A 10,502-nucleotide genomic window follows, 5' to 3' on the forward strand; every position below is an offset into this window, starting at 1 on the left:
GTCTGCAGCCACGAGGCTGGGGGCCTGACTTGTTGTGAACTACCTGCTTTGTAGTATCCACATGCCCCCCTCCTGCCCCAGAGCTGAAACTCAACCTAATTTAGGCTGTGAAATGCAGTGTCCCCGGTTGCCTGCGGACAGCTGTTTATAGCGCTGTGCCTCTTCGCAATGTGCTTCCAGCTCTCTTGAGCAGCCAAGACACTGTGTACAAACGGCAGATTCCAAGCTTTAAAGTGAGAGCAGGGACTTGTTTGTTGGGTTTTCTTGGGAACTCTGGGCACAGCTACAAACACACAAATAAAAACCACATGGTCTGCAGAAACAAAAGGCAGTTCATTGGAGGACTCAGAATGTCACAGAAAAATTGCTGGAGGAAGATAAGGCCACCCTAACTTGCTGTGTAACCTCAGGCAAGTCCAGCAGTTTCTCTGGGCATATTTCCTCTCTGGTTGAAAGGTGGAGTTTGGATTAGAAGCGCGATCTTCAAATTCACAGGGACAAACCCTGGAAAACTCCAGGGGGTTCTGGGAGGCCTCGGGGGGCTGCTGGGGATGGAAGGCCAGGAGCCCAGGAGGTCAAGCTCTAGACCTTTCCTCCCTCATTCAATAAGAGCACCTCAGCTTTTATATAAATCCCCAGGGTAGGATTTCCTTGGAACAAAAGAATCTGCGATGAAAGGGAGTCTGCACAGAACTGGATTAGATGGTCTTTGCGATCCTTTAAGCTCTAAAATTCTGTGGTTTGCCTCTTGCTCCTTGGTGTCTAGGGAACCAACCTGGTTCTATACACCACATCCCCTGTGCTGGGCACTTCCCATCTTGTCACTGGTTTCTTTTTTTTTTTTTTTTTAAAGATTTTATTTATTTATTTGACAGAGAGAGGTCACAAGTAGGCAGAGAGGCAGGCAGAGAGAGAGGAGGAAGCAGGCTCCCTGCCAAGCAGAGAGCCCGATGTGGGACTCGATCCCAGGACCCTGAGATCATAACCTGAGCCGAAGGCAGCGGCTCAACCCACTGAACCACCCAGGCGCCCCTTGTCACTGGTTTCTTGAAACGATTCTTATGTTTGGATCTGCACATACGCTCCTCTTGGTAGAGAGGTTTGCGAGGAAAGCATCATATTCTGCTGCTGTATTTGGAAAACAGTCTTTTGGAGAAATGACACCTTTTCCCCCTTATGCTGTCTCAGCCCAACTACTTCAGAGTGAAAACTTTTCTGGCAGTCAGTGCGTGTGACAACAAACTCTGTTTCTCTCCTGGTCCTGAATGCATAATATGGCATCTCTGAGGGCCTATGCGGGAAATTACAGGCTTCTGGACCAGTGGATAAAAGGGGTGATTAAGATAAAACCAAAATAAAAGGGGAATTTGACTCTAATTAAGTCTATCACATTGAACCTAAATTTGATTGGAGTGGAGATCTTCGACAACATCAAACACTTAGTTTATAATGACCGTATTATGAATGTTGATAGGAGGCAAGAGATGGGGTGGGGGATGGGGGAGAGGAAGGCAGAAGAAGGTATGGAGCATTTTAGAATTTCCAGCCTGTCCTCCTGATGTCTCAACTGCACAGTAATAACAGGTAACGCTTAATTAGGCTCATCAGAGCAACGTAGTGACTAAGACTAGATTCTGGAAGGATCTGGTCTCCTGTTCGAATCCCTACTTGGCCACCTGCCAGCAAGGTGAGCCTGGGAAGCTTACTGGATGTCCTTACCTCCTAGTTCCCTCAACTGTAAAATGGGGAAGAAGGGTACATCTCTTATGGGGTTGTGGGGGGAATTGAATGGAGTAAGACATGGAGGGAGGGAGGGGAGCGCTACGTAAGTGGGAAGCGTGAGCTCTGTTACCCACGCGCTGTTAGATTTGTCTTTACACGAAGAGGACACTAGACTTTGGTCGCTTTAATGTCTTGGGAGCCTGCACACACAAGCCACAACCCAGGCCAGACTCAATCATGAATGCACTGATATTCAAAAAAATGAAATTTAAAAGCCACAATCACGAACTGCCAAGTAGCCTTTCCCAAATAAGGCAAGAGCCTAAGCTCTAGCCTATCAAATAATTCCCTTACTTTGCTTCCGCGCTTCCATTCCGCTCTGTAAAAGGCCTTTCCCTAGCTCTTGTCAGTGGAGGGCCACTAACCCCTTTCAGTCTGGCGACGCCCAGCTGGGGATGATGTTTGCTCAAGTAAACACTTAAAAATCTTTACAAATGCCTCAGCTTATCTTTTAATATATTGGTGCTATTAAATTCTCACAACTCTTTGATGAGGGAGTTACTTATTATCTCTGTTTTACAGATAAAGGAACTGAGGCACAGAGAGGTTAGGTAACTTGCCCACGGTCACACAGCTCATAAATGGGAGAACAAGGGTGTTAGTCCAGGCTGCCTGCCTCCAGAGCCTGTCCTCTTAACTACCATGATAACCAATCTGTGAGTGCTCCCGGGGTCGTTGTGTGTGGTCAGCGAAGAAACAATCGTATACACACGGGGCGTCTACCATGTACCAAGCATTGTGCTAGAATGCTCTTCTGGCTCACCTTGGTTATTTTTCACAATAGCCCTGGGAATTAGCTATCACTACCCTCTTTTTTGCTTGAAGAAACAGAGGCTCCAGTCCTGTTGGGTGTCACCCAACTGGGTGGTGGCCAAACCTGGGCTCAAGTCAGGCCTGCCTACTGTTAACAACACTGCAGATACAGGAGCTCAGGTTGCCCTGAGCCTCTGTCCTTTGGCTCTGGCCTCAGCACAGCCTTCTGAGGGGATCCTTCCCTCTCTTGGTTCAAGATCTCTAGGTCTTATAGTTATTGAAGGCATAGTCTGTCTCTCACTGTGGAGTGGAAATTCTGGCACCTCATTGATCCCCAGTACCCAGGGTGTCCCATGATTCTTGGGACAAAGAAGACACTCAACACATATATGTACCATAGAGTACCCTGCCCTCTTTAACCTGGGCCAGTGTTTCTGTAGTCATATCTTCTCCCCTTCTATGTGTCACCAGCCCAACCAGCAGCAGAGGCTGAAAACACAAGGAGGTTAAAAAACCACATTTAGGTAAATTCACAGATGATGTCATTAGCATCAGGGTGATGGTGGAATGCATGAGTTTGGGATCAGGATCCCTGTCTATATTATCTTGATGCCATTTTTAGAAAAGAATCTGCTAGAGAAATTCTACTTTTTAATGCTCTCTTGGCTCCAACATTGAAGAATGAAAAGTGTTTGGGGCGCCTGGGTGGCTCAGTGGGTTAAAGCTTCTGCCTTTGGCTCAGGTCATGATCCCAGGGTCCTGGGATTGAGCCCCACATCAGGCTCTGTGCTTGGTAGGGAGCCTGCTTTCTCCTCTCTCTCTCTCTGCCTGCCTCTCTGCCTACTTGTGGTCTCTGTCTGTCAAATAAATAAATAAAATCTTAAAAAAAAATGAAAAGTGTTCTGTCAGTGAGTGTGTATGACAATGAACTCCGGGGATCTGCCACCTTGAGAACATTCAATGAGGCACAAACTTTTCGTTCCTCAGTGAGACCTCATTGAGGCCTCGGGTTCCTCATCTGTAAGTACTTACTGTGATTTTTGGAACATAGTTCTTGCCAAATGGCAGCCATTGTGGTCTCTGGAGAGAAGTGCGGATGTTGGACGAGATTGCTGACCTTTGAGCATTACCATATCAAGAAGGATACTGTTGCCCTTCTGCGGTGAATAATAGTAATCACTTCCATTTCTCAGCTCTTAACTAGGTGCCAGAAAGTGTCTAGGCATGCTACAGGTATTAAACCATTGAATTCTTACATCATTCTTCCAACACAGGTGCCATTATTATTATTATCCAAACTTTTCTAATGAGGAGACAGGATTTGGTACCTTTGGAGGAGGCAGAATCAAAGTTGAAGAGATACCAGTTTTCTTAGGCATCCTGTTTTGCTGGAAGGATCCTTGAAAGTAAGGACAAGAGTTGTAAACCCATTGTCCCCTAAAACACCAGGCATGGACTTAACACAAGAAGGTGCTCAAGAAGTTCTTGTTGGTTGACTGTGTATTTGCTTTACTTCCTCTTGAAGTATCTTTCCCCGGTCCCTTATATCCATCTCATCCTTCAGCTCTTCATGCTGGCCTGACCAGGAGCCCTAGTTCAGTAGATGGAAATAGTGAGGTAGCTCCCCTGACAGTTCCTCCTTGGCTATGAGCCTCATGAAGGCAATGGATCTTTGTGTGATTTCAAGCACTGAAGGCATTAGGGAGGTTAAACAGTGGCAAAGTCAATGGTTGGCAGATGCGTAATGAAAATGAAGATAAGAATACTGATTTTGGAGCAGCTCTTTCTGCCCACGGGTCCCATCCCCATGTTTTAATAAACTACCATTTGCACACACACACAAAAAAAGAATACTGATTTTGTTTTCATTAGGTTGAATTATTATGATAATTTTTATGAAACAGCTATCACACCTGCATGATTGTATTTCTAATCTCCCTTTGTGCTAGATGGACACTAGATAGTCAAACTAATCAAAATTGCCATGTTTTGGGTCAGCTTGAATATATCTGAGGCAATAACAACCTTTTAGGGCTCAGATCTGAGAGGTCCAGCCAGGGGAAGCCTTCTCAAAGGCAGGGCTCATAAAGAAAGACTTTTCTTTCGTTGTCTTCCTACCAAACATCAGTTCCCTGGTAGGTACGAGGGCTTGATTTCTGAAAGAGTTATTGAGGGTGACAATTTGAGAAATGGCTTCATCCATTTCTCAAATTGTTCTCCATGCTGTTGCTTGGAGGACATAGTGCTGATGGTACTGCCATTGAAATCTTGGCAGAATGGACCAGTGCTTCCAGCAATGGCTAAATTGTTTGGTTAATCCAGGCACCCCACCAATGAAGTTCAACTTTCAGTAGAAAATCAAGCAATTCCATCTTTAAGGACTTACTCTTCCCACAGTGAGCTGACAGCAGATTTCCTGGATAAAGTTAACTATTTGAACCTCAGTTTCCTTGCCTGTTAGGTGGGAGTGATCACACATGTAGTTTGATAAGGTGTGGGACCACGCTGTCTTGCATGTCTCCAGACTGAACTCCCTCATGCCAGTTGTCATCCAAAGGCATGTCTTTGGTCAAGGAATGGGGGCTGGAAAGGGTGTGAGGATGGAGAGTGGAGAGGGAGGAGCGTTGCTAGGGGAAATCCATGGCCAAACTCATGCTGATCTATCCTCATCAATCAGCCAAGTCTTACTTCAAAGACACTGTTGATTATAGTGTACATCATTGATTTAGATCGTCATCTTGGGGAAAAAAGCATTGTGTTAAAGGTGCAGATAGATTCTAAAGCCTATCCTGATTTCAGAAATATTAAAATGTGAATGTGATAAACATAGTAATTAAATGTATATGTATTTATATTTATTCAATATCTATTCAAAAATATATGTTTGTGTACTTAATATATATTTATACTTATAAATATATACTTAATTACTCTATTTACTCTCTCTCTCTCTCTCTATATATATATTTATTTGTTTTAAATGGGCTAGTATGCTGAGGATTATTAAAAAGAAACTAAGACCCAGTTGTGTCACTAACAGAGAATTCACGAAGAAACACTTAGAGGAAGTACATAATTCCAAGCCAAACTTTGAATTTGGGGCTGTAGGATTTCAGAGAGAGTGTGGTCAGCAAGGGCTGCCGCCATTAGAAAAGGCTTCCTGTGGGTTGTGACATTTGAGTTGGGCCATGAAAATTGGAATGACTAGCTAAAAATGGTTGCTTATTATGTGCCAAGCACAACAACTGAAGGAGTAGGGCTGTTATTATCCTCATTTTACAGAACGGGAAACTGAGGCTCAAAGGTCTTCAGTAATTTGCCCAAGGTCATAGAGCTAACAAGTAGCAGAGCCAGGATTCAATCCTTGCATGGCCTGGCCACATGGCCTGGGATGTGTGGGATGAGCAGAAGGAGAGGGTCTTTCCGATAAGAGGAAGCCTGCAGCTGAGTAGGAAGAGAGAACGAGGCAGGGATCCCCCAACACTGCTCGTGCAAGGTTGGCCTGGATTTTGAATCCTGGCTATGAATGAGGGGAGTCTCTGGCCAGTTGCTGAGAACTTTGAATTTGAGGAGGCTCCCCAGATCCTGACTGCTCTTTTGGGGCAATTTTGTGCAGGTCAGCAATGAGATCTTGTTAAAAGCTTTGATTTTTCTCCTGCTCATTGTCCATGTATTTTTTCTAGGATTACACTGTTATTTCTTAAAGGATTCTGTTGCTGGGTTTTCTCCTTCCACCAAATGTGAACTAATATTGTTTCCAAATAGCTGTTTCCTTGCAATCCTTTACAACTTTACACAGTTCAATTTGCCATTAAAAAGTACAGTGGTCTGAATTACACTGAAATTTCCTGAGTTTGGTTTTGTCCAGGAGCTCATTTAGAGATACAGTCTCAGTTATAAACAGCGAATGTATAAGAATTTTGCCATTATGCTTTTTCTAAAATTTCAGTCTATCAATAGTATAAATTTTCCCGATTTATCCCTTTATCAGAATATGTCACCATACCGTAACAGAAATCCAGTGATTCTCAGTACCTATAAATCAGAGGGGAGAGCCCTCAAATTTAAGAAGATGCCCAGGCTCACCAAGAGGCTCATATCAGCACTAACTCCCCTGAACCTTGACCTTGTAAATCTGGGGAGGTTCCAATTGGAAACTTGTCGTTCCCCAGGGTGCACATCCGGGAAGCACATTACTGGGGAGGAAATGAAGACAGGTGTCTTCTTTGGTTCTTGCCCACATCTCTTTTCATGAAACAATGTTTCCATTGCTTTTCCATGTGTGGGAAGACCCCACAGGTAGGATTCAGTTTCATTTTGAGTCAACAGTTGTCTCTTTTGTTCTAAAGAGCCAGTGAGATAATGGCACATGGCTGAACATTTTTAGGTGATTTAGCTACTAAACGTGGTATTGCTTGAAGCAAAAACCAAATGAGAAAGCAGCAAAGGAAAAACCAGCACTAGAAGTGGGTAGATGTGGGTTGAAATCTCAGAGCTACCACTTGGTAGCCAGTAACATATCTCCTTGAGCCACGTTTCCTTATCTAAAAGCCTGGGTGAATAAACTGTTACTTTCTAGAGTTTGGGTGAGGAATAAATGATATAATGTAAGTAATACTTCTCTCAATGCCTGGCATATATTAAATAATAACTTATGGCTATACTACTACTACTATAGATTATTATTACTATTACTATTAAACTTATCAAAGCCTCAGTTTCCTGATCAGCCAAATGAGAATAATATTAGCTACTCACTAGATTAATTGAAATAATACGGGTGGGTGCATCTGGCTCACAGCAGATATTCATCCATCCATCCATTTTCAGTCCTTTATCTGGTATCCATCAAAAGTTTATGGGGCACCTGGGTGGCTCAGTGGGTTAAAGCCTCTGCCTTCAGCTCAGGTCATGATCCCATGGTCCTGGGACTGAGCCCCACATCGGGCTCTCTGCTCAATAGGGAGCCTGCTTCCCTTCCTCTCTCTCTGCCTGCCTCTCTGCCTACTTGTGATCTCTGTCTGTCAAATAAATAAATAAAATATTTAAAAAAGAAAAAAAAAGTTTATCAACCTTGGGAGTTAGGAGAAGGCTATGGTATTTGGCAAGAGTTCTTAATTATCTTAAATACAGCAATACTTTTTAGAAGATGTTTATTCCCTCATCCAAACCTTGTTTCGTGAGCTTCAAAAGGCCTCTCTGGGTCTCTAATGCTGCAAACAGACTGGAGCGAAGGGTGGAGAGGGCCAGGTTGGCCCTCTGTGGTCAGTGGCTCTCCCTCGTAGACGGGGAACCAGGCCTGGGAGTGTTACCTGACACGCTCCTGGCTGCTGACTGTTTAACCAAGTTTAAACCAGAAGGGAGACTGTATGCGGCACCAAGGAGGTCATTTCTCCCGCCCTGAGGTGGGTGGACTTGACTTCAGGTCAGGCCAAACAATATTCAGGAGGAGCCCGGCTCTTTCGGGATCTTTTGCAATTGACAAACTGGTTTGAGGTAATGGACATTAAAGGCATGCCAAGATAGGTCTGGAGATAAGATTTGAAAACGGCTGACAATTAGGAGCTAAAGAGGGCACGTGCTGGTGGAATCTCATTGGGGGAACTCTATAGACAAGTGCAAATAAGGAAAAGCCTGTTTTTTGGGGCGAACGGAGTTCTGGCCAGTGCAAGGTATAGTAGAGGAACAGACACAATTTCAAGTCCAGTTGTGTGAACCTGAGCAAACACGTAAACACGCAGACACACACCCACACACAGGCCATTAGTCCTACCACATGTACTCCCATCCTTCATGTAGAGAGCACACATAACACTGAGATGCCACTTCTAGCCACACGCCCCAAATCCACCATGCCTCCCCGACATCCTGTCCTCCCCATAGACCAACCCCATGCAGCACAGAACACCCCCCAAAGCCATGCACACATTACACACACAGCCATCAGATAAACATAGTCTCCTTAGGAAGCCGATTAATAAAACTATGTTATCTTTAATTACACTTGACTGATAATAATGTCCTCAGAGCTGCACGGTTAGATTGGCTCAGATTGTAACATCCAGATTAGGGCTGAACTCCCTTTGAACTCTCGCCACTCTGCTGGGCTCTCTACCTCAGAGATTATAAATGGCTTCAGCTGGATTCGCCCCATGGCACTGGGACGGTAAGTAGAATTCCAGCTCTCCTTGGTTCTCTTTTCTTTCCGACACTGGACAGATGATATCTCTAAAAAAAACCCCACATGGCCAAGACTGGGAGGAAGGCCCAATTCAAATGACCGCCTCCTGTTCACCACTGTGAGCCCTGGTGGGTCTACTTTCAAATCCAAGTCCGTCTTCCACGGAAGAATTCACTGTGAATGCTGTCTTGAGGACTGACACTTGAAAGCAAACAGTGTAATTCCTGGATCTTGGGCTCTTGGGGACAGGCTTTCGTGAGCCATAATTAACTCTTTCAAGTCTTCACTGTGTCCTGCAAATAGTAAAGTATCTGGTTCTTTATGATGTAACGCTGAATGGAGGCAGCAGGGAGGCCTCTTAGGCTAATTACACGTTGGAATGAGGTTAACGACATGCCAGAGATTCTTTGCACGGCTCTCCTGACATTGACAAGTCACTTGGTAACACGCTAGGGCTAAAGACGGTGATGACTTTTAAAGAGGGTGGGGGCTGGAAACTGAACCAGACAGGCTGCTGACGTCATTCCCCAATCTTGTTTCTCCCCTGAGATGAACCTGCTTTCCCCACACCCCCATTTCCAGGAGCTAAGAGATCTGGATTTTAAACTGGCATTCAGCGCCCTGTGCCCAGAGAGGTGCCGTGACTTCTGCAAATGTCTCAGCTCTCTCTCACCCATTTTACAGCAGCTTGAATTTAGCCAAGGATGAAAGCGAAAGCCCACCATCCGATGGGATGTTTGGGGCTGAGTAGAAGGTACGTCGATACAAATAAACAAGGTGTACATCAAAAAGAACAGCTGGATGCCAGGAAAATGCCCAATTCACAGGAATGAGAGTTGGTGCGAGCCACGGAAAGATCTTCATGTTATTATGATCCCATTCTTCCGGTGAGCACACAGGCAATTCAAAGTCATACAGGGACCACCTGGCAACTGCTCTTTCTCCATCCTTCTACTTGGAGCCAGCCATTGTTTTAGTCACCTGCAGGGCTGTCCCAGCAGACTCCAGTCTGGATCTGAGGGTGCCACATCCTGCACTGCCCATTCCCCAGCATTCCGTAGCTGGAGCTAATTGATTAGAAACGAGTCCTCTCTGTAGACCCGAGAGGGAAACAGAGCTATAAAATACCATCGCGCTTCATAAGGAGACTTGTCCTATCCCTTAGCAGTGGTGGTGGGGGGGGCTCACGGGTTAGAATGGATGGAGAGGAGCCTCAAAGTTTCCTTGAAACTCGAGAGAAGACACTCTCTTTTCCTGCCTTGGGTCCTTTTCCTCCGGGTGGAAGCACTGGGGCAAGGCTAGCTCTGCCCACTGCACCCCCCTCCCACCGCGGGCCCTTTCCTCTCCCTGCACACAGGGACACGCAGCACCCACCTCAGATCACTCGTCCCGCCCGGCTGGGCTGGGCTCGGGTCCTCCAACGTTGTCATCACCTGGTCCCGAGAGGGCCCCGGTGGGGTGGGCCCCTCTTCAGCGAGGACACCGCATGGCTGCCTCCAGGCAGGGGCTGCCTCCGCTGGGTCTCCCAGCCCCACGCAGCCTCCCAGGTGCAGCAGGGTCCCGGAATGGTGGGTAGGTTGTCTACCTCCGCCAAGCGCAGGTGTTAACAGGAGGGTAGGCGGGTCTCTCGTGTTGACGGGAGCTACAAACACAGGGAGACGCGCCCCAGCAGAGAGGCACCTGCTCACGTGCAGAGCGCTGTTGAGGTCTGGGCACGGCTGCGGGGGGCTGTCCACGGCCGTGGTCTCCAGGGGAGGCGACGTGTGGCGACCGGAGGAGCCAAGGA

The 10,502-nt window shown here is 46.1% G+C and overlaps 1 protein-coding gene across 1 annotated transcript in view; it reads right to left on the reverse strand.

Annotated features, from left to right (window-relative positions):
* Positions 1–10,131, reverse strand: part of ELF5 (E74 like ETS transcription factor 5) — a 42,343-nt gene extending 32,212 nt beyond the window's left edge. Inside the window, exon 1 of the mRNA XM_044260940.1 lies at positions 10,091–10,131. The gene's annotated coding sequence lies outside the window, so the exon portion shown is untranslated. The remainder of the gene's footprint in view (positions 1–10,090) is intronic.
* Positions 10,132–10,502: the final 371 nt, after the last annotated feature.

This window comes from Neovison vison, chromosome 7 (genome assembly GCF_020171115.1).
Source record: "Neovison vison isolate M4711 chromosome 7, ASM_NN_V1, whole genome shotgun sequence".
In the NCBI taxonomy this organism is placed as follows: domain Eukaryota; kingdom Metazoa; phylum Chordata; class Mammalia; order Carnivora; family Mustelidae; genus Neogale; species Neogale vison.